The sequence below is a fragment of the Pleurodeles waltl genome, chromosome 4_2 (assembly GCF_031143425.1).
Source record: "Pleurodeles waltl isolate 20211129_DDA chromosome 4_2, aPleWal1.hap1.20221129, whole genome shotgun sequence".
Lineage (NCBI taxonomy): Eukaryota > Metazoa > Chordata > Amphibia > Caudata > Salamandridae > Pleurodeles > Pleurodeles waltl.
In genome coordinates, this window is record NC_090443.1 from 542,926,194 (window position 1) to 542,953,717 (window position 27,524).

At 46.7% G+C, this 27,524-nt stretch overlaps 1 long non-coding RNA gene across 1 annotated transcript in view; it reads right to left on the reverse strand.

Moving 5' to 3' along the window:
* LOC138294183 (uncharacterized) overlaps positions 1-26,900 on the reverse strand; it is a 67,885-nt gene extending 40,985 nt beyond the window's left edge. Inside the window, exons 1-3 of the long non-coding RNA XR_011203249.1 lie at positions 26,847-26,900; positions 22,487-22,531; positions 20,752-20,805 (exon numbers count right to left, since the gene is read on the reverse strand). This is a non-coding gene — a long non-coding RNA (uncharacterized lncRNA). The remainder of the gene's footprint in view (positions 1-20,751; positions 20,806-22,486; positions 22,532-26,846) is intronic.
* Positions 26,901-27,524: the final 624 nt, after the last annotated feature.

Sequence of the window (27,524 nt, forward strand, 5' to 3'; positions counted from 1 at the left end):
TGTCACCTCTGTACGGTGTACTGTGCTGAGGGGCCCTACCATGAGCTTGCCCCACACCTATGGGGCTGCGGGGGCCTTTGTTACGCCACTGGACAGTAGGTGACAGATGTAATCTATGTGTTTGTGTGTGAATGAGAGTGTGTGCACGACTTCAAGATAAATTTTAACAATCAGAGGTCCCTTTTCTTGCTCCTCCACTTCTAATGCTTTCACCCACCTCGTTACAGCCAAATTATCAATCTGGTGCTGTTGTTACCCACAGCCACCTCTCTCATTTCTTCCCATAGATTTAGGCATATGCCTGTCCCTGGCACAATGGTGGTATTTCCTGACATACTGCTTGATAGTAAGGTGGATAATTATTGACATTTTGTTGCCACCAATGGCATGATGATGCCTACCTCTAGAATAATGCTGACCCTGGTTTAGAGGCGATACTTCCCGCCACGTTTTGGGTATCTATGATACGATGTTATCCACGCCTGATATAATGCTCATTCTGTTGTAATCATGGCAATTCCTGGCTTAGCGTGGGCATTACTGGTATAGTGGTTCTCATGCTTTGTGTAATACATGCCATGATAGTGCCCACCCCTGGTATAGTACTGGCATATTATTGGTAATTGATGGAGTATTGTGCTGCTCACCATTGGTGTAACTAGCATGGTGAATGTACATATTAGCATAGTCAGGACACTATGGTAAAAGATGGTGATACATATGCATGCTTGACAGAATCTATCCATGTATTGCATTAATACAAGTGAGTACTACTGAAAATGACAAATGTATTTTTGGGGCATCAAACATGTATTTACTAAAAATGAAAAGTTGGTATTTCAGGACTAAATTGTATTTTTAATGAAAATGGGGAACTTTTTTAGGAGGGGGGAGGGAATTTAGTTTATGTTACCAGAAAGGAATGTTTGAATTTGATAACAAATTGTGAATTGGATACTGAACTGTATGCAGTTTCATAAACAGATACATTTGAAGCTGATATTTTGGTGACAACCTTTGAGATGTTTATAACCTGAGGGACATCACTGCTGAGTAAGCATGGAAAGTCTGTCTAGCGGTGCTGCATAGTGCCTGAGATTGCAAGATTAGTGTATTTTCTATTATTCCAGTATGATCCTTTCTAGTAAATTCTCAGTCAGAGTATATGTTTGAAAATGTACTTGTAAGTTTCAAGATGGAAAAATTAAATTAACTCAAAAAAAAGAAATGTTGATGGGTGCAATTACAAATTAAAGGCTCTGATAAATAGTAGTTACTGAACTACCTGTACTCTCTTTGGATTTGTGTCCATTTAATTGTGGAATTGTCCTTAAAAATGCACTAGCCTACCAAACTTATCTCAAAATATTCTTCAAGTAGGCCAGATATCTTTGTACACCATGTACATTTTGGAATATTACATTGGTGTCTTCTCAGAACCAATGGATTTTTTGCAGGTTTCTGTAAAGATTGTGCTACTAAATGCATTATTTAACTAAAACCAACATCAGCCGCTGATGCATACCAACAAATTTAGATGTTATTAAATTCCTGCATCCGGGCCATGCATCTAGCCATTCTCCAATTTGGCCCTCCAGTCTCACCCCACTTAATTTGGTGAGTACCTGCACTTCTTGTTCCAATGTAAAGCACCCCAACTAGCAATGTAACTGTGTTTGTGTTTGCCAGATTCCATAAAGAATAAAGGCTTAAATGGCAGCTAGATTGTACCATACTGAAATATGGCATTTGTATAGCGCTTCATACTCCTATATGTGACATTGAGTCGACTGTTCACCAAGTAGCAGTCTACACCGTGTCATGTGTGACTGGAAGAGTGTTGTCTTTGCTTTGAGCCTGCGTGAAGTGTTTTCATGTGAGTGTGAAAGCCATGAGGTGTGGTTGTGTTATGGCATGCATCTCTTACTGGTGTGATAGATGAGAAGTGTAAGTGATAGCTATAGTTTTTTTTTTAATATGAATTATACTGGCAGTTCCAATTAGCTCTCCAGATCCCTTTATTGCATTAGTAATTTCCTTTTTGTAATCTCAATCCGGTATGCTAAAATAGCTAAAGAGTTGGAGAAGACCAGACATTTGCCAGTAAAGACAGTTCTCATTTATAAGACTGCCATTATGAGATGTCAATTGGAGAGATTTACCAAGGCAGACTGTGTTATTGCCATCTTTTTTGTCATTATAAGATGTTAGAGTTCAAAACGTGTGCCTATTTGGCTCCTGCAGGTTGGAATTTGTTAGCCCTCAGTTGACCAACACTTTGTGGAAGATTTCTTTGTTATTGACAGACCTGTCTGGTTAATACTGAGTGGTAATTTAAGCATGCTGGTATAGCCTGTGTCTATGCTGTCCTGTTGCCAGCAAGGTTTCACAGATATTTCCATACTTTATAAGTCTAATCTGTTGGTGATGCAAAATCTGGTAATGAACTGGTATATGATATGACATGGATTATATCAAATTGATATTGGGAGGACTACAAAAAAGCCTAGATCAACTGTTATCCATCTTGTGATTAGAGGTAGGAGAGAAGGTAGGCCGAGTTTAATATGTCTGGCAATTCTGAGGACTATGATTAGAGTATGACACGCCATTAGGCAAGTTGTGGGTCTTCAGGAGGAGAGTGGAAGCAGATATCTCTAGTGTTCGACATCTGTAGTTAATACATTTCATCCATATATCAAGGCCATTGTGAGGTTATGTGTGTGGAGCTCACCAATTTGAGATTAATGCCTGTGTCTGCTCTTTGTATGGTGTCATGGTCCTTATTTTTCCATAGCAATCAACAGTGATTATATTGGTTGAAGGACTATTGTTCTATCCTACTGTCAGCTGTTAATGTAATTATCTTAGGAACAACTGTTTTTAAAAACTCTTATGAACCTTTGCTGAGAAAGGGAGCAGGTACATGGGTCGGAAGTTCTTGAGGTCTGCTTTGGGCTTCTTGAGGAGGGCGCGGATTTCGGCATGTTTCCATTTTTCCAGGAATGTCGCTGTTTCGAAGGAGATGTTGATGACTTTCCGTAGTTGGGCGGCGTTGGTGGAGTCGGCTTTGTTGTATACGTGGTAGGGGCAGGGGTCTGACGGAGATCCTGAGTGGATGGAGTTCATGATCTTGCGTGTCTCTGTGTCATTTACGTTGGTCCAGGAGGTCAGGCGGTTTGCACAGGTGGAGTGTTCGGGGGTGGGGTCTGGCGTGGGAGTGGCGTTGAAGCTGTCATGGATGTCGGTGATCTTCGGTGGAAGAAGGTGGACAGTGCGTTGCAGAGTTCTTAGGATGGAGGGATGTCGTTGATGTTGGCGCTGGGGTTGGAGAGTTCTTTCACGATGCTGAAGAGCTCTTTGCTGTTGTGTGTGTTGTTGTCCAGGTGGTCTTTGATGTGGGATCGTTTGGCTTGTCTGATGAGTTGGTGGCGCTTGCGGGTGCCGTCCTTGTGGGCTGTGAGGCTGTCCGGTGTGCGTTTGAGGAGCCATTCCTTTTTTAGCTTCCGCAGTTGCGTTTGGAGTGTAGGAGCTCATCGGTGAACCAAGTGGCTTTTCTTCTGGCTTGGTTGTAGGTGGATTTCTTGAGTGGCACGAGGGAGTCGGCGCAGTTGTTGATCTACAGAGTGAGGTTGTGAGCGGCGGAGTCTGGGTCGGTGGGGTCGGGGGGTGGGTCCAGGGTGAGGGTGTTGGTAAGCTGGTCTTCTGTAATTTTGCTCCAGCATCGGCGGGGTGGTTGTTGGGTGCAATGGTGCTCGGTATGTTTCTTGTAAGTGAAGTGGATGCAGTGGTGGTCGGTGCAGTGGAGTACGGTGGTATGCTTGAAGGTGATGTGGGCACTTGAGGAGAAGATGGGATAAAGCGCGTGGCCGGCGATGTGGGTTGCTGTGTTGATGAGTTGTCTGAGGCCGTGGTTGGTGAGGTTGTCGATCAGAGTAGTGGAGTTGGTGTCGTTGTTGTTCTCTAGGTGGAAATTCAGGTCCCCGAGGAGGATGTAATCCGTTGAGGTGAGTGCGTGGGTGCTGGTGAGGTCGGCGAGGGATTCGCTGAATGGTGCTCGTGGTCCGGGATGTCTGTAGATGAACGTTTCTCTGAGAGTGGTGTTGGGGTTGGTGTGGATGCGGAAGTGTAGGTGTTCGGCGGTCTTGAGGGAGTCGTCAGTGTGGGTGTCGACCTTGAGGGTGGATTTGTTGGCGATGGCTATTACTCCTCCGATTCTGTTGTTGCGGTCTCTACGGATGATCTTGTAGCCGTCCGGGATGGCTATTGTGATGTCGGGCACTGAGGAGTTGTTCCAGCAGGTTTCGGTCAGGAAGGCTACGTCTGGGGCGGTGGAGTCAAGCAGGTCCCAGAGCTCAATGGCGTGCTTGCGTGCGGAGTGGGTGTTGAGCAGTATGCCGTGCAGGTGGTTAGATTCGGTCTTTGTTGGTTTCGTTGTTCTGTCGCAGGTGAATCTGCAGGTGCGGCATGAGAAGGGTCCATTGGTGTTCCTTGGTGAGGACTGGAAGCATGCTGTGATGAGGCCGGGGTTGGGGGCGTTGAGTTGGTCGGCCGTGTAGTGGTGTCTGGGGGTGCAGGGGTCTCGCGGACCAAGGGGGGTGGCGCTGGGCGCGATCTAGGTGCGGACGGGCGCAGACGGGCTTGCCTCTGGCGCGTGCGACCGCTATTAAGAAGGGAGGGGGGAGGGAGGAGCAGCTGGGAGGTGGGAGGGAGCGGCGAATGGGGGTGCGAGGGGGGGCGGGGCCGCAGGGAGGCAGCGGCGGGGAAAGCGGCTCAGAGACATCCGGCGGCAAGGGGAGCGCACAAGGGGCAAAAGCGGCAGAAAAAAAATCAGAAAAAGGCACAGAAGGACAACTGAGGAATGAACGGCACACTGAGTCAAGGCACAGAAAACGACTCACAATAGCATGAACGGCACAATAAATCAAGGCACAGCATACGAGTCACAAGGCACAGAAAACGAGTCACAATAACATGATCGGCACAATAATTCAAGGCACAGAAAACAAGTCAGAAGGCACTGAAAACGAGTCACAATAACATGAACGGCATAAAGCACAAGTCTAGTGATGCTTACCAGAGCCCACTAGACACCAGGGATGAGGCGCCGCAGACGAATGCCTGCGGGTGGAGGAGGGCCTCGAACACGCAAGCGGCAGCATGTGCGGGGTCAAGGACAAGGGCACAGCTTGGTGGTGCTGCGGACGTGGGGGAGCGATCTCCTGACCAAAAGCAGGGTGCAGATAGGCCTGCATTAGTGCTCTTTTGTCTGTATCTCCCATACTAGTCTATGTTCCCTCGGTTTTAGCTGGGGCAATGGGACTTGGGCTGCTTCCTGGCACAGAATATTGTATTTTAGATTCCCAAGCCATTTCTAAACTGTGATGAGTCTGGAATCTTCCACTGGCACTTGCTTGTTGGATTTAATCCTTGGACATGAAGCACCTCTCCCTCCACGGTTGTACCCAGAGCACAACATAAGGCTATGTTAGGAACTGACTCAAGCTAAGCCTAACAAAAGAGGTGAGCACTGAACACTGTCATGGAATTGAAGGAAGATTGAATTATTATCCAAAGGGGGCAGGTTGACGCTTTAAGGAGGTCTGTTGACAGGACAGTGAAGCTTCCACTCCCAAATGTGGGTAACCCAGTTGTGATGCTCGGTCTTTTATTAAAGATGAGATGAACATGTTCCTGAGGTTGGGCTATAGGAATGAATGTTATCTCTGGTGGACAGGGGCTTTACAAAGGCCAAAGAAGAAGGTTGATAATCTCTCCATTTTGTTTGAAGGGATCAGCCAGAAAGGAGACCCAACATAATGCTGCAGAGGTTCCAGGGCCTAGGAGGCTCCGTGCAACCATCTCATCGACCAGCCCTGCTATACCAAGGAAGGATCTTGTAAGGAGAAGGCACATCAAGGGGTGGTGAGCTAAGATCTGCCCATGTTTTCCATCATTGATATTGGACCTTGAAAACACCCAGCTTTCCCACTTCCTAGTGCACTCCTGAACCGTATTGGTGGCCTGTTGCTGCATCTAAATAGAAATAAATTACTCCAATACCATCAGCTGTTATGGAAGGCTCAGAAGAGGAGGCTACGACCAGAGATTTGCAGGTTAATGTACCCCCCTGAGCCACATTGCCCTGAGACAATGTGGATCCAGTTGTCCACCTTCTATCATTTTCTTATTTGCTCATCAATCTTTCTTTAGACTCCCAGGCTCCCTGTGGTTTCACTCAGCCACATCAGATGCACACATTTGTCACTCCCTTGAGTCCATAATGGGCGTCAATTAGTGTAGTAGTTAGTACCAGCACAACAGCAGAACATTTGGATATAGTGGCATTCTTTCCATTCTTTGGGGAATAAAGCCAGGTTTGTTTGTTAATGTATTATTTTAGTAATTGTGTCATTGTCAAGAGTGCATTATCCCACAAGTGTGACCATGTATCCTAGATGTACTCACAATCCCTACCTGTCTTTAAGACACTTTTTCCTTTTTATGGTACTGAGATGTACAGTATTTACGAAGCCTATCCCACAGTGTGGAAAACTCTGATCAAAATAGACTGGAAGCACCATCTTTGTTGCTGTTCCTTTTCCAAATTCACTCAGGATTCTTGTCCCTTGCTGGGTCCAGCTCAGAAAAAGAAAGATGGAGACTTGATTTTGCAAGCAGCTAGATGCTATTAATACCACATATGAATACTATACTGGGAGATTATTTGTAGAAGTGAAGCCATGGAGTTGGGCAGCTAGTAAAATGAGGAAGGTGATAGAGTATTCGCCATGTTTAGAATTCTCGTTGGAGGAGGTATGGTTTGAGGATGGTCTTCTACTAGAGGAGTGAAGTGGTAGCTCTCGGGTACACTGGTAATTAGTTTTATTGAAGGGGTCCCAATAAGCAGGAGGGACAGCATCTGGACATGATACATGTGGACTGGCAAGAAGGATTATAATTGAAGTCCCAGATAAGGATTTGGGAAAGAATGCGGGACCGTTTGGACATAGCTCTATTGTTGCCTGCTAGCCAGCCAGAAATGTGATGGTAGTAGGAGTAGTATTAGGGTGGGAAAGATGAAGAGGGTTTTTAACGTTTCCTAGTGTTGAAAGGAGTAGACAATGTATCAGACAGGAGTTTGTTGTATTGATCAATTTACTTATTGCAAGTGCACTGAATACAGCTGTGGCTGTGTAGGAGGGGAAATATGGGCAGCCTTTTTCTGTATTTGAATCTTGGGCATTGGCAGCAGTTGAACAACTCCAGCCCCCCACTAGAGGAGAAAATACTCAGAGGTTTCATATAAAAAAAGGTTTGGCATAAGGTGTTAGGAAGAAATATAATTGCCTAAGTTAGGGTGGTTGTAGTGGAAGGAGGTCAGCAATAGGTTACGTTACTCGCTGAAAAATTTACCATGCAAGAGCAGAGATGTATCAAGTAGTGGATAGCTTTAAGGGAGTCTGAAATGTGAGACTGTAGGTGAGAAGTGAAAGGCAAAATAGAAAAAATGGGTATAATTCCCATAAATCCGAACAGAGAAGCATAAGAAAGTAATTATACCACTAGGGAGATTATGTAAAGAGAGAAGATCCTGCAGAGACATCAACAGGTAAGGTAGCTGGCATTAAGAGTGAGGAGCCACAGAAGACTGAGACAGAATGGTCTTAAAGGTAAGATGTAATCAGTTGGGGACTAATTTAGTGATTAGAATAACAATAGTTGACGGCAGGATGGGATGATTATGGGGGTCATTCTGACCCTGGCGGCCGGTGACCGCCAGGGTCACCGACCACGGGAGCACCGCCAACAGGCTGGCGGTGCTCCCAAGGGCATTCTGACCGCGGCGGTTCAGCCGCGGTCAGAAAGGGTAAACCGGCGGTCTCCCGCCGGTTTACCGCTGCCCCATTGAATCCTCCATGGCGGCGGAGCGCGCTCCGCCGCCATGGGGATTCAGACACCCCCTACCGGAAAACCCGCCATGAACAGGATGGCGGTAGGGGGTGCCGCGGGGCCCCTGGGGGCCCCTGCAGTGCTCATGCCAATGGCATGGGCACTGCAGGGGCCCCCGTAAGAGGGCCCCACAAAGTATTTCAGTGTCTGCTTTGCAGACACTGAAATACGCGACGGGTGCAACTGCACCCGTCGCACCCCTGCAACTACGCCGGCTCAATTCTGAGCCGGCGTCCTCGTTGCAGGGGCATTTCCGCTGGGCCGGCGGGAGCTCTTGTGGAGAGCGCCCGCCGGCCCAGCGGAAATGTTTGAATGGCCGCCGCGGTCTTTTTACCGCGGTGCGGTCATTTGTCGGCGGGACCTTGGCGGACGGCCTCCGCCGTCTGCCAAGGTCTGAATGACCCCCTATGTGTGGTAAATGCCACAAGAAACCAGGAAGAAAAAGGATAGAGATGTGATCAGGGTGGGACAAGGTGGTGTAGTTAGAAGTGTGTTGATAAGGACCTCCTGGATACCACCCTAGTAACTAACTGGTCATGAAGAAGATGTTCCACGCAGGGGAAGAAAAATATAAGATATTCCTGGATGAGCTTCACTGAGCCTTTTCTCTGGGAGGAGAGTGACTTGTAGTGCTCCTAAACACAGTTAGATGGTGTGTGCATGTTGGTGGCTAGAGTAGGAAAAGATTCCTAGTCTGGACCATTCTGCAGGTGCTGCTGCTAACCATGGACTGTGGAAAGTGTGGTGTTGAAAAGCATATAAATGACCCAACTTGCCTCCTTGGTAGAAGCTCTATGTGCACATGTACCCAAAGAGATGGAAGGACAGGCCAGCATCACATTATATTGTTGCAAAGCTGCCCGAGGAGACGCATGCAGGAACCTCACAGCTACAAGAATCCGCTGTGAAGATCAGCAGCAGCAAGAAATCAACATGTCCACTTGTCTCACAGCTGCAAAGGGAGGAAGCATCTTTGTTCCATATCAGGCAGCTTGATAGGGAGGGCCAAGCTGTTGGAAATGGCCATTTCTGCAGGGTCACCCCCAAACCTTTTCCCTTCCTCCTCCCCTTTTTGCTGAATTAGTTTGTGTTGGCTTTAGGACTGTGAACATGTTACACTGCAAGCCAATGCTAATGTGCATGTGATCTCTTCTCTAAACATGGTAACGCTGGTATATCCACAAATAGCATATCTAATGTACTTATAAGTCCCTTGTAAAGTGGTATACCATATATCCAGGGCCTGTAAATTAAATGATATTGGTGGGCCTGCAGCACTGATTATGCCACCCACTTCAGTAGCCTTTAAACATGTCTCAGGTCTGATATTGCAGATCCTGTGTGTGCAGTTTCAATGTCTCTTCAACTTGGCATTTAAAATGTCATGCCAAGCCTTAAACTCCCCTTTTGTATGTATAAGTCACCATTAAGGTAGGCTCTAGGTAGCCCATAGGGCAAGGTGTTATGTAAGTAAAATGTAGGGAATGTACTTTTAAGTTTTACATGTCCTGATATTGAAAAACTCCCAGTCGTTTTTCACTACTGTGAGGCCAGCATTGAGAATTCCTTAATACTCATTTAAGCTGTAACTCCTGATCTGAAAGGAGTAGCTACATATGATTCATATATTCAGAATGGTAATGATAAATCCTCTTTACTAGTGAAGTCAGATTTAACATTACTATTTAAGAAATTACATTTTTAGAAAGTGAGCATTTTTCTGCTCTTACTACTCTGAGTGCCTTGCAACCTGTCTCCAATACCCTTCTGGGGTAGGTGACAGCTGCACTTTTCTGCATTCCTTTTCGACAGCCACAAGCACAGGGAGGTTAGGTGCATCTGAGCACTCATCTGCATTCATCTGCATCTTGATGGGCCTTTCTGGGCAGGAAGGGTGGAGGCCAGCTCACACTTACATATGCCCATCCTCACACAAAGGGCTGATTACCCCCTACTGATAGTCTGGATCTAGGGATGAGATGAAAGGGGGATTTGTACACTTCCTAGGGCTGCTTTGAAGTCACCCCCATTTCAAAGGCACATGTGGGTATAACTACTTGGTCTCTGACACTAACAAATCAGTAAACTACTGGACCTGGGAAGAACTCTGCTGGAGAAAAGGACTGCTGTGCTACAAGAATTGCCATTCTGCACGACTGACTCTTCTGAGGAAGTGCTTCACTGCTTTTCAGAGGTGCCTCTGCTGTCTGCCGATCTCTGCCCTGCTGAGGAAGAGGACTGGATCCATTTCATTTGAACCCAGTGTGACTCCAAGGGCTTGCTTTCTTGCTTTTTTCTGAAGTGTTAGGGACAAAAAAGACTTCTTCCAACTCAACTGCTTCAGCTCCTGGATCTGGCTTCAGTCAACTTCTGACCCCCATGAGTGTTAGGCTTCTTTCTCACTGGTAATGAGAGGGGTGTGGCACATATTGAAAGAGAGTGGGGCTTTGCCTCCCACCAGTGTAAACTCTGCAAGCAACACCCTTAAGGCAGGACACTTTTAGCACTGACAGTCTGAGAACATGGGGTAGGTGAGATGTTATACCACAGCAGCCTACTTACCTATGTAAGACCCGTCCTACTGGTAGGAGGAGAGAAGACTGTGCACTGTGGCACTGAATGACAGTGTCCCAGACACAGGGGGTCATTCTGACCCCGGCGGTCTCAGACCGCCGTGGCCAGGGTCGGCGGGAGCACCGCCGACAGACCGGCGGTGCCCCGCAGGGCATTCTGACTGCGGCGGTTCGGCCGCGGTCAGACAAGGAAAACCGGCGGTCTCCCGCCGGTTTTCCGCTGCCCTACAGAATCCTCCATGGCTGCGGAGCGCGCTCCGCAGCTATGGGGATTCTGACACCCCCTACCGCCATCCTGTTCCTGGCGGGTCTCCCGCCAGGAACAGGATGGCGGTAGGGGGTGCCTCGGGGCCCCTGGGGGCCCCTGCAGTGCCCATGCCCATGGCATGGGCACTGCAGGGGCCCCCGTAAGAGGGCCCCACAAAGTTTTTCAGTGTCTGCTATGCAGACACTGAAATACGCGACGGGTGCCACTGCACCCGTCGCACCTTCCCACTACGCCGGCTCAATTCTGAGCCGGCGTCCTCGTGGGAAGGTTGATTTGCCCTGGGCTGGCGGGCGGCCTTTTGGCGGCCGCCCACCAGCCCAGGGCAAATCCCAAAATACCCTCAGCGGTCTTTAGACCGCGGAGCGGTATTTTGGTGGGGGAACTTCAGCGGGCGGCCTCCGCCGCCCGCCGATGTTAGAATCACCCCCACAGAGTCAGAAAGCCATCAAAAATAAAGTCCAGAGAAAGTGAAAAACCTGGGGAGACCACATGGTCTGAAGCCACAGATAAATGAGTTGGTAAAGAAACTAAGGAAAGCTACACTACATTTGGACCTGTCCAAAGATTATTGGCAGGTACCCTTTCACCCTAGGTATGCCATAAAAATCATTTTCTAAATAAAATGGTCATTATCAGTTTAAAGTCCTACCCTTTGGACTTCCACCTGTCATAGACTAATGGAACAATAATTTGCCTCAGCTTATTTTGATGATGTAATCTTCATATCATTCTGGTCAGTTCACCTACAATACTTAGACATAAATCTCACAATTCTGACAGCAGGAAGTTTAACAGCAAAACATACCAAGTGTGCCTTGGCCAGCAAGCAAATTAAATACTTAGGTTATACCCTGGGATTTGGTACCATCAAATCCCAAATAGATAAAAGCAAGGATTTCTGGGCTAACCTGAGGCCTTACAAAAAATGTTAAATCATAGCCTTCCTAGGTTTTGTCAAAAACTACAGAAAATCTTTACCCTTCCTTCATGATTTATGTCACCTCCCAAATTTGCTGAGGAAATCTATCTCCAGTAATGTTTCCTCAGGTTTCCAACAAGATGACGCTTTTCACTCTGTGAGGAAACTGAAGTCTGTTGCAAATTTCTCAGATTTCTGATTTTTCCCTGTCTTTTGTTTTGCAAACGAGTGCCTCTGGTACTGATATGGGCACAGTCAAGTTCAAACAATTTCACTATGGTGTCCATCCCATTTTGTATGCCAGTGTCAACCTTCTCTCTGAACTTGCCTATACTACTCTGTAGAAACAGTGGCCAGCCCTTAAGAAGGAAGTCGATTCTTCTGCCACTACATTGTGGGAAAGCACTTTTTGGTCCTTTCTTAGCTACCCAAAAGGATAATAGCCATGGGCTCTCTAGGCAGTTCTTAGTGTCACAGATCATTTCATTTGCGGTTGTTTACATTGCAGGCTTCCTGCTTGGTAAAGCAGACCTCTTTTCTCGTTCTTATGTTGCCTCCTTGCCTTTGTGCTAGGGCATTGGTATTTCATCAGTCACTTGTCCCACGGTACAGCAATGCCCCTGCGCTTACAATTCAGGGACTTCTCCAAAGAGCTGAGACTTTCGTACTGACCTGTAGTACACGTCCTCACTGTTAGCTAGCATTTGCTGAACCCTATGCCAGCTCCTGTGGTACAAGCAAAGGTGGATTTAGCAGGGGTAGGGTGATAGCCAGTTGGTTATACAGCTCAGGGCACTTACCTTTGCATAAGAGGGGACCCATAGCAGAAGTAAAGGATGCTACTGGGCTCCATGATCCAGTACACCATGGAGGGCTGTGCAGTCATGCTTCTTTTTCAGACGTGAAGATGAGGGGTGGAGTCACACATAAAAGGTGTGGGAATATTTCTTCCACCAGATACAAAACAGCATCTGCTCGGTAAGCAACACTCAAAATGCAGAACTATTAGTAGCACTGCAACTATGAAAATATAGTGGTTGGGGAATAGTAGTACCTTCCCAGCCTAAATACCTGTGTAACAACCTTCCTCATGTTAGTAGATGAGAAGACTTGGGCATGACAGAAGGCAGACTGATGGCTCCTCATTCTTTTCTCCAGGCAAGAAAGCAAAAAAGGAAGAGTAGGGGGTGTTTTAGTGGAGGATGGAAAAGACTTGGGACTGACTGAAGTTGCACGAAAGTCTCTTCAGCCTCTGTCAATGGGGTCCTCCACAGGACTAAGAGTGCACTCCAGCTACCTCTGGCCTTCTGTGTGTCTGTGACCTGCAGTCCACCCACTAACAATATAAGAGACTGAAAAACTCCTTTTTACTTCAGGATAACTGGAAACACTAAGGCCCTCATTCCGAACCCGGCGGACAGCGGTATAATGAAGGAAAGCACTGCCAACAGGCTGGCGGTACTTTTTCCCATAATATGACATTGGTACCACTTTGTCCGCCACGGCAGTAACAGCTGCCAGGCTGGAGACTTCGGGATTATGACCCCCGCCTACCGTTCATGGTTTTTGTGGCCTCCTTACCGCCACGAAAACCATAGCGGTAGGCACTATGAGTGACAGGGAATCCCTTCCCTGTCACTGATGGGGTCTTATACCCTGCCCCCCACCCTGTCCCCAGGATTCCCAGCACCCCACTCCCACTCCAGATCCACCCCGCAACATACACGCACCAATGTACAAACTCATGCACACACTCATACCCACATGCACCCACGCATGAATAGATCCATTCACACACACATCCCCACACACTGACATACATACATGCACACACGCATGCATACAACACAACAGACACGTACTCACACATCCATACACGCACACATAGACAACACACCCCTCTCCCCTGTCGGAGAACCCAACTTACCTGATTTCAGGGGGCCCTCTGGCAGGTGACGGAAGGGGCGCTGCTGCCAGTAGCAGCATCCCCCAGCAGAACACCACTAGGCCGTATCATGTGTCATGATACAGTCAGCGGCAGTCTACTGGTGTGGCATTGCTGCTGTCAGCAGCACCACCTTGCTGCCATCCCCGCCATGGCTGCACCCAGAATTCCGCCATCCTTCTGGCGGAATTCCGGCTACGGTCATAACATGGCGGACGGCTGGTAGCCGCAGCTACGGTCTTTTGGTGGCTGTTGCCGCGGCCGTAGGTGGTTTTTACCACCAATGTTATAATGAGGGCCTAATTTTCTATATTTCTTTATGAGTTGAACAAGTTACTTACCTTTGGTAACACCATATCTGGGAGAGACTCTATGTAGCCACAGATTCCTTACCTTAGAATTATCTCCAGGTGCGAGACTGGATCCGGAATTTTGAGCGGTACATCTGTGCATCAGTAGCTGGCTTATTTGGCCAGAAGTTACATGTTCATGCCTATATAGGTGCACTCCTGCATGCTGATGTCAGTTTCTTTTCAAGGCTTTCCACGCCAGAAGTGCAGACCCACGAAGAACATTGACCATGGGTGTGGAAAACTAGGGCCCTGAAAGGGTAAAATACTTATCCCTAGAAATCTATTCACAGAGTAGGGAGGATGGGTGGGTCGATAACGAGTCCACAGCTAGACAGTGTCTCTACTAGATAAGGTATTACTGAAGTTTAGTAACTTGTTCATTTGATTTAGACTTCTAGAGCCAGATTCCTTTTCTTAGAACAGATACCCAAGCAATACCTCCCCAGAGGTGGGGCTGTGAAACCGTTTCACAGCAAAAAGTCCTGTAGGACCGAACAAGCATAGTGCCCGTCCTGATAGACCTGACCTGACTGTCCAGGCAGTAGTGCTTGGTGAATATGTTCAGAGAATCCTTCATTGCTGCTTGGCAGGTGTCCAGGACCGATACTCCATGTGCTAGAGCAGTGGTTGCAGCCTTAACTCTGGTGGAATGAGCACACAAACCCTCAGGTGTATGCTTCTTGGTAAGTTCGTAGTAGATGTTAATGCAGAGCAACATCCATAGGTAGAAAGACAATGCTCTTTTGGGTCCAGTCCGTGGAGTCTCTCCTCTTCCCTAGAGGGATGCGGTGAGCGAAAGGTATCTAGGTTGATGGTCTGGCCTACATGAAACGTAGTGTCAACTTTTGTCAGGAAGGAAACTCTAGTGTGAAGAATTAGCCTTTCTGAGAAGATGGTCAGGCATTGAGGCTTTGATGACAAAGTCTGGAGCTTACTGACCCTCCAGGCAGATTATATTCTCACTAGGAAGGCCGTCTTGATGGTAAGGAGACTGAGACGGCAGTTGTGCAACGGCTAAAAAGTAGGGCACATCAGAAATGTGAGTACTACGTTAAGGTCCCATTGTGGCATGACAAAGGGTGAAGGTGGGAACATGTGTTGAAGACCTTTCAGAAACCTATTTACAACAGGGGATTTCATTTTAATAAGGATGGCTGGTCTGGCAATTGCAGACACACTGAGTTGGCACAAAGAAAGCCCTTTAAGGTGCCCAAAGCAAAGCCAGTTGCACAAGAGAAAGAATAAATAGAAGAGCCTGAAAAACGTGAGCAGAAAGGGGTTCAACCTGTTTTTCTGCACACCATACCACACACCTGTCCCAACAGCAGGCGTATACTGTCTTGGACAAGGGATTCCTGACTGTCAAGATAACATTGCAGGTTTTGGGCAGAAGGTTGAAAGCTGTCAACTGTCACTGCTCAATCTCCATGCATTAAGGTGGAGTGTTGACAGGTTTGGGTGGAGAACCCTCCCATGCTGCTCTGTTAGAATATCCCCCCAAAGGGGTAGCCTGATCAGAGGACAAATGGCCATGCTCAACAGTTTGGGGTACCAAATACTCTGAGCTCAGTCCAAAGCTACAAGGATGACTTGCGCCCAGTTATTCCTAATCTTCTTTAGAATTCTGGGAAGGAGTGGTATGGACGGAAAGGTGTACAGAAGGCCTGAGCTCCACGCAACACGAAAGGCATCTCTGGGTGAGATTCGCCTTGGAAAGTGCAGTGAGCAAAACTGCTGACATTGTGAGCTCTCGGCGGTAGCAAACAGATCAAAATAGATTTTGCACCACCTCTAGATGGAGATGGCATTTGTGATCCGCTAGGCATCTTCAAATGAGCTTGTTGGCCCTGGTGTTCGGAGAGCCCTCCACATGTTTAACCACCAGGGATATGCCCTGGTATTTCAGCCATGTCCTGAGACACAGGGCCTCTTGACGAAGGATCCACGGCCCCATCCCTTCCTGTTTCTTGCAGTACCACATGGCAGTGGTGTTGTCCCTGAAGCCATGCACTTGCTTTTCCTTGATGGAGGGTAGAAACGCTTTCAATGCCAGCCCGACCACCTGGAGCTCCAGTAGGTTGATTCTGGATTCCAACAGAGGTCTCTGATTTCAACCTCTCCCAAATGGCTGCCCCATTACATGAGTGATGCATCTGTCACTACTGTCAGATCTGGTTGAGAGAGAGTGGTCTGCCATTGACCCAATTGCGGTTTATTATCCACTATTGCAGATCTGTTGCAGTTCCCAATGAGATCATGACGGAAACCATGTCAGAGGTATTACTCTGATTCTGTGACCACTAGAACGTCAGCTCCCACTGCAAAGCCCGAAGGATTCAGGAGGGCATGAGGCCCAGCAGTCTCAGAGTCAGTCTCACCGAAACCCAGGATAGAAGCTGAAACACCGATATCATAGCCTGAATTACCTGACCTCGCCGTTCAGGAGGATAAACCCAAAACTGTATCGTGTCCAGAACAGCTCAGATGAATGGGAGTGTTTGAGACAGAGTCCGGTGTGACTTCAGCACACTGATTGTGAACCCCAGCAAGTGCAGGAGATCTGCCATAGTCTGGAGGTGGGAGACGACTGTCTGGGGTGATCCCACCTTCAACAGCCAGTTGTTGAGATATGGGAAGACTGATAACCCTGATCTCCGTAAGTAAGCTGCAACCATCACCATCACCATGGTGAACACACAAGGGGCGCTGGCAAGGTGAAAAAGAAGCACAGCAAATTGAAAGTGCTTGTGGCCCGCTGTGAACCACAGGTGTCGCCTGTGGGCTTGGAAGACAGAAGGGTAGAAGTATGTGTCTTTCAAGTCCAACGATCCCAACTAGTCTCCCGGGTGGAGGACACACAGAACTTAAGCATTGTGAGCAGTTTGAATTTCTTTTTTTTCAGGAAGAAATTGAGAGGGTGCAGGCCTAGGATAGAACAAATGCCATTGCCTTTTTTAGGGACCAGAAAGTAGCAGAAATAACCACAACCTACTCCTGGAGTCACACCCTATCTATGGCTCCCTTGGCCAAGAGAGCTTCCACATCCTGGCAGAGTAAGGAGAGATGGTCCTCGGTCAGTCTGTTGCAAGTGGATGGCATGGGTGGAGGAGTAGTCACAAAGGGGAGGGAGTGGCCCCTTTGACAATCTGGAAAACCCAGAGGTCTGATGTTACTGACCTCCAGTGCTGCAGATGATGGTGTATCCTGCCTCTCATTGGTTGCCCATAATGGCTGGAATGCAAACTAAAGTGGTTTGGAGGCTGTTGATGTTGGGGGTGGTGGACTGGCCTGACCTCTGGCTGCCCGACCCTTGGTGTCTTGAAGTATCTCATCCTCGGGCCACACAGGCTGTGGAGCTTGTATCTCGTGGTGACTGGGTGGGTGAAGATACAGCTGGAAGCTCCTTCCATGGCCACAAAAGGAGCAAAAGGCAGACTAGGGTTTGTGGGGACCACTGAAAGGCCCTAGGACCTGGTTGTAGCTCTGCTATTCTTGAAGCACCCCAACACTGAGTCCAAAGAGGCAGGAGCCATCAAAGGGCATGTCTAGAAGCAAAGATTGGACATCCCCTGTAAAGCTAATCATCATTGTGAAAGGCCACTGATGAAGAAACAGCCCTGCTTAGTGAGTCAGTTGTGTCCAGCCCACATGGATCGTGAACTTCGCTGCATCTTTCCTGTCTGCTACAGCTTGGAAGACAATGGCCCAGGCCTCTTACGTGACCATGGGCAGCACTTGTGCAACCGAATCCCAAAGTACATAGGAGTGACGGCCCAAAAGGCATGTGGTGTTTATGGACCACAACATCAGGCTGGTGGAAGAAAACATTTTCTTGTCTAAGTTTTCCAGCCACTTGGATTCCCTATTCGTTGTGGTGGTAGGGAATGTGCAAGGATTTACACTACATGGGAAGTGGAGGCTTTGACCATCAAGCTCTCTGGGGTAGGGTGTTGCGTAAGGAAACTGGGGTCTCCTGGAGCGGGGCGATGGTGGCACACAATTGTCCTGTTCATAGGAGGCCCTCTGTAGGGCTTGGACCAGGCCCGAGCAGGATGTCCTTAAGGTCTTCTTTAAATAGGTGAGGCGGTTCTGAGGTGGTAACTCTTGGCTCAAGCACCTCTGTCAAAATATTAGTCTTCACTGCCACTGAGAGCAATCTAAGGTCCAGGACCTCAGTGGCCCTTCTCACCACCATAGCAAATGAGGCCAATTCCTCTATACCCTTGGCAGGAGGAGAGACCATGCCACGGTCTGGAGAGGTGTTTAGTCCACTGGCATCTGCCAATTCTTCACACCAGTCCATGTTGGGGTTTAGGAGTAGGTATTCTGGTCGAGCGGCCACCCCCAATGTTCCCCAAGTCCTAGCCCACAGGAATACGGCTCAGTCCCCAGACTAGAGGGGTATGGCTGTAGTTGGTGCCCAAGAAGCAGGTAGATGACACCCCTCCGGTTCTGTGTCAGAGTCGGGGGTAAGAATGGGGAGGGTGTTGCTGGGAGTGCTGGTGGAGTAAGGAGCACTGACATCAGGACCGTCATCAAGAAAGGTTGAGGTGGTATTACTAGCGCTTGTCTGGATTTATCCATGGATCTAAGGGGCATGATTGGCACTAGGAGAAGACCCGCAGGCTGAAAACCAGTAGCGGCCCTCCCAAAGCCACTGAAATATGAGATGCATGACCTCATAAAGTCCTCAGAGCTGGGCAGGGTCGCTCCAGTTCCCAGAAACTCAGAGAGATGCAGATGTGGCTCAGGCGTAGGCTCAACTGCGGAGTCATACCTTGAGTGACAACACTCCCTCATCTCATTAGATGACTTTGAAGGATGGGGCGAAGACAAAGACCTCTTTGACTTCTTACTCTACTTCTTGTGGGACTTACAAGGGGACGAAGATCGATGGCTCCGTCATTGATCCCAGGACCTTCATCTCAAATGGGATGGAGATCGTTGTGGCATCGCACGATGAGCGGCAAGGAGCTTGAGGGTTCGCTCCCTCCAGGCCTTGGGTTGCATTGCATGACAATCAATGGAGGTCTTGGCATCATGGTTGTGCTCAAGACACCAGAGGCAGAAAAGGGGTGGGTCTATCACCGACATTTGTCAGTGAGAGGCACCACATGGCTTGAAGCCAACCATCTTTGTACACATCCCTGCCAAACCAGAAGAAAAATCTCAAAAAAACACTTCGACAAAAGTTGAAAAAAGGTAAGTCAATAATGACTGGTGAAGCTCTCTTCAGATCTGCACTGACTGGCGAGGAAAGATAAGAACAGACGTCAGCGTGCTGCTGTGGTGCCAATATAGGCATCATGCACGTTCTGACATGGACAATGCCAACGGCACCACACAGAGCTGAAGTAAGCCACCTACTGATGCACGGGATGCTGCTCAATAAAAATTTCCAGATCCAGTCTGACGCCTGTGGATATTTCCAAGGTAAGGTACCTGCAGCTAGAAGTCTCTATCGGATACGGAGAAATAAGTAGCCACTACTACACTGATAATACATCTGGCAAGTTATCATTGTCCTTCCCGTGCACCATAGGCTTCCAGGGAAGAGTCACAAAATAATGAGCTCTATGCAGGCTTCCTTTTTTGTTTATATGTATAAATCCTTGTTGTTCCCAATTGGTTATACCATCTGGTACATATCTGCTGAATTGCTGTGGGTTTGCCTGATGACAAAAAAAAGAAGTGCTCTTCCACCACCCCTGGGTGGCTTAGAAGAACTTTCACTAGTTTAGGAGTGAGTCAGCCCTGTCATGCTTGTATTCAGAGCAAGAGATATACTGAGCATCCAAAGCCTTTATGCATAGCAGTATTATGGATGTTTTGATAGTTACTCAGGGGAAAGCAGGGCATGAGCACAATATCTAAGGAGGGAGTGAGTGCCAATGAAGGGAATGTTTGCCTGTAATAGATTTGAAGGGTAAAAGCACTGCAGTCTTGGGGCTTTTTCGCCATCTACCCCTGCCCGCCCCATTCACCCTGACATGCTCTATTTCTATCAGGCAGCTAATGCTGTGTTTCCCATTTAGAATGGGCCTCTGAGTAAACCACTGCCAGCAGCTATTCATAATACATCACAATGATCATTTGTCTCTGAATACCTTTCTTTAAAGATCACCTTGAGTGATGAATGATTTCTGAACTATTATTTACTAGCCCTTTATTAATCGCTCAAACAAAGATGGTGGATTGTGAGGGTGGTTGTTCACTGTGCGTACATTTGTGTTTTGGGCTCTTGACTGTGCCTCCCAGGGCAAACCTTCCTGCCAGTTCCCAAAACCAGCTACAAGACAACAAAGATTCCAATTGCAACTTTCTAAGGATGATGCTGACCCTGTGTCTAAAAAGTGAATGTATCTTACAAATTTTTTGCTTGCCAGTCTGTTGACTGATTCAATCCTCTTGCAAAGAAAATCACCTACAATTAAAAACATTAATTGTAACACAGCTAAAACAAACTGAGACTTGTGGTATTCAAAAAACAATCTCTGTAAGTGACCACTAAAATGAAGATTCTAAGGACTATAGATGCAACGAAAGGCATTGCCTAAAAAATAACACAGGTATTAACGAAGGAAACATCAACATAAATAATAAAAACATCAGGAAAAGCCATCACATTCTAGTCTAAAAATGTATTCTTAAAAGTCTGTGAAATATGTGATAGAGGACATTGGCTTCTAGGGGCAATAAAGGGAACAATGAACACACAGGTCTTGGCACAGAGCACTTACCCATAGTCCACTGAATCCAGGATCTCCTGTGGGTCCATGTTCTCCAGGCTGTCCCTGGTAGGAAGCAATACAGACATATTTGAATACTTTCTCACTGAAAACTCCCCAAACTCCTTCTATGCAACGTTTTTTTCCCAGTACACAACTGAAGGCAAATCAAGAATGCATAGACATTGTGTTAAGCTATTAATATACATTTGCCATTTAAGAATACCACCACCAGGGGACATCAACAACTGAAATCCACCAATATAAGTAACAGCCAAGCAAAATGAAGAACAAACATCCACTAATTTTAGACACAGCAGGTAAGAGGCACAAACATGCACAGATGTAAGAGCCAACAAGTAAGAGAAATAAACATTGACTGATCGTCGGCCAAAAGGGTATCAGAAACAAACATCCACAAATGTTAGTACCGGAGAGTATGAGAAACATCCAACCATCTGAAACCCCTGAAGGCATAAGAAACAAACATTCAGTATTCGTAGAGCCAACAGGTACAAAGAGCAAACATCAAGTGCTCTGACAACCATGACATATGAGGAACAAACATCCAATTATCTTAGAGTCAGCAGGTATGAGGATCAAACATACACTAATCTGAGAACCACCAGGGATGAGAAACAATTAGTTATTTGAGAGCCAGCAGGTATGAGGAATAAGGATCCAGTGATGTGAGAGGTACACGGTATTCAGTGATGTTTTAGATCTGCCTGAATTACTCGTAAAGCTACAATACATTGAAAAGATCTACCATGTTATTACTGAACATGTATTCTCATGCAAGTACCAGTGGATAGCCAGCAAGTAACTCAAAACCGTTGCCTGAGGTCATTAGAGGTTAATACCCACGTATTTGAGGGCAGAATCCATCAATTTGTCTGCTGATTTAAAACGCCAGACTACAGACATTCATCTGAGAACCTTAATTTCTACATATATCAGAGGCCCAGAATCTATCTTCTTTTCAGAGGGTCACACCTATCTAATAATCTAAGGCCCCATATTCATCTACTGATATAAGGTCCAGAATCCATCAGCTTAACTGAGGGCTAGAAGCTATCACAGATAAGCATGTATTTATCTGAAGCCAGGAATGTATTTTAAGATCATAAACCCAATCATCCAAGGGACAAACGTCATCAGCAACAGAGTTTCAACAATATGCGGGCAAGAATCCATAAGTTACAGCAATTCACTCATTTGAGAGTAGGAAAATATCACAGGCAAACATCCATTAATGTGAAACCTGGGAAAATATTTGAGATAAATGCCCAATGGTCTGACAGCCAGAAGGTATCAGGTGGGCAACAGAGCTAGGAGTTTTGAGGACAAGCATCTACTGATGCACCGGGAAGTACAATCAAAAACAAAACAACTGATCTGAGAGGCTGAGGATATCAGGCACTTAGCAATATAGTAACTGAAGCGATATTGGGCATCAGGGTTTGAGAAATTGAATTTTCTAAGGACCTGTACGCTTTAGGCAGTCAGAGATCCCATAATCCCATAACTGAGAATCACAAACACTGAAAGATAAATGGATCAAAGAGCCATTAGCCAGCAGTGACCAAAGGCAAGTTGGCATCAGAGACTGAGAGGGGTTAACCTATAACATGAGCCTCTGGACATTATGCCTTATACTGTTCAGTGGCACCCTATGTGAATCAAATGGTCATCATCATACTTTACATATTTAGTATTTGAAAATTGAATGTCTTGAGCTGCTTACCATGTCTCCTTTTTCACCCAGTTGCCCAGGCTCTCCAGGCTGCCCCTAGAAAACATACAAATGATAACAGGTCAGGCACAGCCCGTCCTTTATGGTGGAGGGGCCACACCCCCCACACCTTTTGCCCCTCATGAAGAGTGCTGGTCAGGCTGAACACAGGTCAGCCTGACAGATACTCTTTATGTTCAGGTCAGGCAGCCAGGAGCAAGACATGAGCGATTTGCGCAGACTCCTGGCTGCCTGAGCTGAACTTTGCTGGGCTGAAGAGGTCACAGCTCATGTGGGCATGACCTCCTCAGCTCAGCAAAGGTGCCTCGAGGCCCTCCCCCGGGTGACAAGGGACGCGTCACCCATTGACTTTGACCTGGCGTCGTCACAGTGTGGGATGGGATCAGTGAGACTGCTGACCCCTCCCCACTCTGTGATGAAGTGTCACTGATTGACACTCGCCCTGGGCGCTTCAGGGCTTAAACCTGAAGCGCCCAGGTCAAAGTCAATGAGTGACGCTTTCCTCCTCACCAGGGGAGGACCTCGAGGCACCTTTGCTGAACTGAGGAGGTCACTCCCATAGGAGCTGTGATCTCCTCAGCCCAGCAAAGTTCAGCTCAGGAGTCTGCCCAAATCACGCATTTCTGCTCCTGGCTGCCTGACCTGAACATGAAGAGTGTCTGTCAGGCTGACCTTTGCTCAACCTGACAGACACTCTTCATGAGGAGCAAAAGGTGGGGGGGCGTGGCCCCTCCGCCCTAAAGGACGGGCCGCGTCTGTATAAATATGGCCTGTGACATGCATTAAAAACATCCTTCCCAGAATCCCCGTGGGCACAATGTGAAGATGTTCTACACATAGATGGTGTGTCAGCAGGTGGAGTCAGGCGAGGAAAGCAGAGTACAAGAAGATACAAAATGAAGGAACACACGCACCATGCAGCAGTTCTGAGATGATGATAAGGCAGTCCATCTGCTGGTAGAGGAAATGGCAAGGAAACTTATAAAGCCAGATGCATTGTGTCCGAACTTTGGGAATACCACCACTATTCCTAGATCAGGACATGGGAAACTGGTCACATCCCTAATTTAGTTCCCCCCCGGGTCCCAGGAAGGAAAGTGGTAGGATGACCCAATGGTGACGTGTCAATGTTACGTATTAGTGGGACCTGCATTAAGTGGTCAGCCGTGGATCAGGAACATAAGACATTAGTGAGGAGAGAGACTGGGACTACAATCAGTTGGATATAATTGGCCTGAGGAACATAACCAAGTGGAGGAATTCTATCATCCAGTGGCACACAGGGATTTGATCCCTTGTGGAGCAAGATGCCTTCCAGCTGTGCTACATCCAGAGAGGGAAGTGGGAAGAAAATTACAGAGTAATTCAGCTACTAGGTACATACAGCCAGGGAAGACGGCTGAGTGTTCCATGGAAAAGATGACTATCAAAAAGGTTAGCATGTTTTTAGCATGTATACTGCAGACATGCTAAAAATGCAGAATTCCTCCCTGAGGGCAGAGAATGTCAGATTCAGAAGGGCGGATTGGATCAGCTGGAAGATAAAGGCCAATACACCTCTGTGATTGTTAAATGTCTTTGAGCGTCATCAGCCTTTGGCTGATGTATTGACACTAGAAGCAAAACTGTTTTTATATTTTGTTATTCTGAACATATATTTGGACTACTCAAATCAATGTGCATCAATGAGAATGTATCTATCCAAAGGTTCTACTTGTGTCTTGATTATGGGTGATGAACACAGACGGGCTACATGGAGGAGTTGTGGCGTGTAAAAGATCATGTACAATGCATCTTTTCTACTGTATAGTACAAAGTGTGGTTTCACCTGCTTTTACAAACATCAAACCTAACTGAATTTGGAACTCCTAATACTACAGCCAACCCCATTGCCTGCCTGTAAATTGGTGCAACTCTCAATAGTACTGAAGAGGACAGAAGAATGTATTCACAAAGAAAGATTTTTAAAATGTATCCACCAAGAGCACGTAGGCTGAAAAAGGGATGTGCGAAATTCACATAATTTGCTTTAGCATAAGTATGCAAAATCTCAGGAAAATGACAAAATTGTGCATAATGAGGCGAAATACAAATCTGACACTCTGCGCTATATTTTAGCAGAAATTCGTGCTTGCCTCCATTTTTTACATGAGAATGCATTTTACACTAAAAAAAAGAGTGACAAACACAAGTGCAGCAAAAAACCTCCGCTTGTGTTTTGGTTATTTGCATTGTTTTCGTGTTCCTACACGATTTTTTCCAGGAAGCTCAGCATAAATATGCAATGTGGAGTAAAGGCATAATTCCAGGAATTTTCAGGAATTATGCATAACAATGTGAAAATCTTGAAATTATGTGAATTACTATGGCGTGATGTATATTCAATCCGGTCTACTAAACCCTTCATAAAAATAAGCAATGGCAAAACCATTTGATATGACCTTGGCAAGCGGATGTGACAGGCATTTTTAAAATTATTTTTATTGCAAGTATATGCTACAGTAATCAAAGAAGAACACCAAAACACAAGAAAACAATGAGCTGTCTAAACGTGGTGGGCCTATGCTTGCAAAAAAAAAATAATGGAATGTTTTATAACAAAATTACCATCACACATAATTTTGCTAGAACGTTATGGGGGGTTCCTGGCAACTATGAATACTTATAAAAGGTTAGCAAGCCCTCTACCAACTTTAATACACATCACAGAATAATATGATTGTTAATGTCACAAGGAAACTGTACTTTTTGCTTCGAACTAATGTGACAGGAAGACGTAGTTTAAACACACAAAGATAATTAAAAAAAAGTATAACATTATAGAGAATTTTAAAAAAATCAGCAAAGTATTGGTCCACTAGCAGTGAAGTGCACTTGTTTTAAGACATATGTGCACACAAGATTGGTCAGAATGCCTCCACGTACAGTTAAAGAGAACCAATGGGGATCACTGACAGAATATCGGTAACAGATATATCATGTGAACAGAATATAGGGGATCATTATGACCCCAGGGGTAGGTGAGAATGTGGCGGTAGTAATGCCAACAGGCTTTGCGGTACATACGGCCACATTATGACATTAGCTGGTTAGTTGCAGCCAACCCACCAATTTACCGTTCCTACCGCCATGGCGGCAGCAGCCGCCGGGCCGGAGTTAACAATCTCCTGCCCGGCGGCCGCTATTGTACCGCCGGCGTCATTTTGAGCCTGCCTACCGCCATGGTTTTTGTGGCAAAAACATGCCAGAAGGCCCTACCAGTGACAGGGAATTCCTTCCCTGTCACTGGTAGGAGGCTTATCCACCCCCAAACACTCCCCAGATGCCCCCCACCCCTTCCATCCACGCTCCTCCCTTCCAATCGCCCACCCTCCCATGCACGTGCAGACTGGCAGACACGCACCACGCATGCACACACTTACTCACACTGGCATACATTCATTCATTCACGCATGCATCTATTCATTCTCGCACACACCCGTACACACAATCACACTGACATGCAGACATGCATTCACATTTCCGTTTGTACACGCATTCACACACATGCACACACCAACGCAAACAACACTACACACACAGTCACATTCACGCACACACTTACACATTCATGCACACAACCCCACACACACACACACACAACACCGTCCACCTCCCTCCTCATCGGAAGCCCAACTTACCTGCATCCAGGGGATCTTTCGGCAGGGAACGGAACGGGGCGCTGCTACCGCCAGCAGTGCCTGCCAGCAGAACACTGCCAGGTCTTACGATGTGTCATGAAACAGCTGGCGGCGGTCTACTGGCGTGGGGCTGCTGGTGGTAGCAGCACTACCTTACCACCATCCACCAGTATGGCCACAGGCGGATTTACGCCTGTGGTCATAATCTGGCGAACGGATGGTAGCCGCAGTGGCAGTCTTTTGGCGGCTGTCACCACGGCGGTAGGCGGCTTATACCGCCATTGTTATAATGTGGCCCATAGTGTTAAAAATATGCAGGGCCAAAATATCAAGAGGGTAAGTGCAAATAAGCAACTATAGAATTACCATCCTTAACTCCACATCTACGTACCTTGAATATATATATATCGTCACTGTACGTATATGTGGCATTATATATAGAAAAACTTTGCTTACCTATAGAAACTTACCTTAATAGTTTTGTCCTCCGATATTCTTGACACAATATTTTGGCCCACAATATTTGTGTTTCGGATATTCTATCTAAACACCTTACATCACAACGAAGGAGGCAGTAATCTACCATGACAAACTCCTGCAAAATATAAATTCGCTCCCGTGGTAAAAGAGCTTCAGCATGTGGTGGAAGCAAAGTCACTGGAGTCCTGTACCTGGGGGCCACGCACACCAACTTGTCCTTTCCATCCACGGGATCCGGACAGCCCCTAAAATTTAAGAAGAAACAACAAGGTGAATGTAAGCATAGCTCACATACAATCAGTAACTGACACTGAAGATAAGACTAGACCTGGAGCACTGCAAGTTGATGGCCTAGCTCAGTGTACTCTGTTTTCTAAAGTGGATGGTGCCTGTCGACTTGTCTAGATCAGGACCTAAAGTTAATGTTAAAAAGCTGAAGACTCAAAAGGGAAGGAAGGGGTGTGGGGTATTGAGGCTCCTAGGCTAAATATGGAGATAAAAGACTGTGTCCAGGTGCTGAAAGAAAGTTGGAAACTTGGTAGAAAAACGTGTCTGGAGATCCCATAATGGAAGAATTTACCATGACTCAGCGAACATAACTAAAACATCAATAATATTCTTGTTCTGTTGAGCCCATAACAGGATTCCAATTGCACCATAGAATTTGGTATGATTTAGTATTTAAATTCCCAAGGGACGATGTATGAACTTTCTTAATACAGAATAACCCATAATATTTTCTTTTGCCTTAAAATATTTCCAGTTCTAACCCATTGTCCGTTTTCTTCTGTCCTTTGTCCAGAGTATCTGCTCTGCTTCAACTTTAACAACATTTGAGAAACACCTACCTTCCTGCCAAAAGGACCGCG